Source organism: Gavialis gangeticus, unplaced genomic scaffold (assembly GCF_001723915.1).
Source record: "Gavialis gangeticus isolate Ggan-Ray unplaced genomic scaffold, GavGan_comp1, whole genome shotgun sequence".
Lineage (NCBI taxonomy): Eukaryota > Metazoa > Chordata > Crocodylia > Gavialidae > Gavialis > Gavialis gangeticus.
The window spans coordinates 47,452,108-47,454,600 of NW_017729024.1; the positions used below are offsets into that span (position 1 = coordinate 47,452,108).

The 2,493-nt window shown below is 41.2% G+C and overlaps 1 pseudogene; it reads right to left on the reverse strand.

Annotated features, from left to right (window-relative positions):
* LOC109298202 overlaps nucleotides 1-2,493 on the reverse strand; it is a 9,888-nt pseudogene that overhangs the window by 894 nt on the left and 6,501 nt on the right.

The window sequence follows — 2,493 nt, forward strand, 5'->3', positions numbered from 1 at the left end:
CGCCTCAAGACACCATTCCTGAAGCCGCCAGTTGGTCTCCGCGATGTACGTTTCATGCTGTCTCCCACGTCCACTCACTGGTAGGATAGAAGAGAAAACCACTGTGCGCCCATCTCCTTTAGCACGCATGATGATGCAAGACAAAATGAAATAGAATAGGCCGCTGTACCAGTCCAGTGTCCATTGATGTATTTTGTTGTAGAGTGTGGAGGTAATCACTCCAGTGATCACCAGGGATCCTCATTTTCTCTGATAACAAAATATGCCCAATGTTCAGATTTTAAAAGGTAACCCAAAATCCACATTTTTCCATGATCAAAATGCAACTTCACTAATATATATGTTTGGCATAATACGCTAGTTTTTAACCTAAGGTCACACAATGTAAACTGCTATGAAGGAGATAAAAAGGCAGTTCAATGACTAACTCATTCAAAGTGGAGAAATCAAGAAAAGAAAAAGTAGGAAAAGGACCATTATGAAAGCTGACATGCTGATGAACACAGTATCCTGGAATGACTGGTTCAGTTTATTAAATCAAGGAAGAGCCATCTTTGGTTCATCTGTTTTACGTGTAAAAAAACTTCTGTTTTGAGGTATTAACATGTTCATTAGAGTAGCTTTAATTGATAGCGTCAAACACATGATACCTTTTAAATGAATTCTAGATTCCTTCCAAATAGAGCTTAATACAAATGTTGTCACTTTTGCTAGATATTGTACTTGGTGGAAAAGCTGCATGTTTAAATGTCTACAACCCACTATTTTTTCTTCAAAAAGGTAACTAAAAAGTACATATGTAAAACAAAAGTAAACTGGCATCATTTTCATAACGGTCACAATAAACCTTCTGGCCCTAAAGGCTGAAAACTGGGGTCTAAAAACAAAGGGAGACACTAACAGGAGGGGAACAGGGTGACAGAGATGATCCACTCACCCCCTGTTCATCCTATAGCATCAAAGTTGTTCACTGATGGAACTGCCTAAATATTTCCTTCCCCTCCTCTGAGCTGGATGCATCAGTGTTCAGTGATCTCCTAGAGTATGTGGGGAAAGCGCTGTTCGGGCTGTCTTAAGTGGATAAGCAACTGAAGAAGTCTGTGCAGGGTGCCCTGAACAAAACAACCTAATTTTGCAGATGGCTTTCCTGGGTTCTGATTGCTATGATTTTATTATACAGCTTGCAGTTGGCAGCAATTACCACATAACTTTCACCTCCCTTTTTTGCTAATTGAGAGAAAAAGACCCAACTGTGATTTTTTTTCCACTCTTCCAGTCAACAAGGAAATCAGTATACTCACCATAGGACGACTTTTTACATGTTTGGACAACACAAATCTGATGACTGTTAGAGGGACAAGAGCCAACAACATCACTGCCCGAGCTGTAACAATAAAAGAGAAGACTTAATTCTTGTTAAAAGAGCCTGCTCCCTGTTAATGCTCTACCCCAGTAGATTAGGCAGTTCAAATAACTCACAGGCATCAGCACTTTACTGCAGAGCACATAGTAAATGCTACAGTATGGATTTGTTACATAAGTTTTATTTAGCTCACTTCTGTTCCTATGATTTTTTAACATATGCTGCAGTGTAGATTTTGTCCCATTCCAAGCTGTCCTATGGGAAGGACAAGCCTGCTCCAGGCGGCAGCTAGAAGAGTTACTCTGCAAAGTCAAGCAACAACATGCACGCTCATTGAACTGGAGCATGGTTCCACCAAGCTGAATGGACGAGAGCCCCCAGATGACTTTTCTATTCAGCTTCTTTACTGGAGAGATGCCTCTGGCATTGGTTTGTCTTTTTGGTAGAAGGACAAACCAGTTGTAAGGCTGTAGGAGCAAGAACTCTTTTTCTCTTGTGTGTAGCACTAACGCATGTGGGTAATGGGCCAGGGCTAGGGTTCTTGGGTGCTGTCACCCTACAAGTAATTAGCATCTTACAAACCAGGCAGCACCATAAGTGGATGATGCCTCTGTTTCATCTTTGTTATGGTAAGCAAAACTTTTATCTTTCTTGCCAAAGCCCTTCCCTTCCACAAAGCAATAAATAGTTCACACAGTTTCACTGCAATATTGGTTGTCTTGCATTCACAGCTGTAAATGATTTTTACTCCTACGCACAGTGTACTAATCACCTATTTAAGTGGGACAGGGTCTATCTAAAAGTAATGAGCATTACCTAGTGCCTAGAATAAGCAAAATATATGTTTTAAAAATGGACAGCAAAAGTACTCAAACCCCTCTTCAACCTTGGAACATAGGGTTTAACAATTTTAATCCAACAAGAAGAGGGGGAAAGAGGAACCTGAAATGAACACTTCAATGTGAGGGGCTACACATGTGCTAAGTTTTAGATGAGGGCTTGAGATTTACAGCTTGGGATCACAGGGTTACCTCCATCTGAGGAGGAAAGGGGTCATAGGTCTGCTCTGGTCACTCCTTTGGCCACCTGCTGGAGGTGGGAACACCCTGTTACCTGAAAGCAAAGTTGGC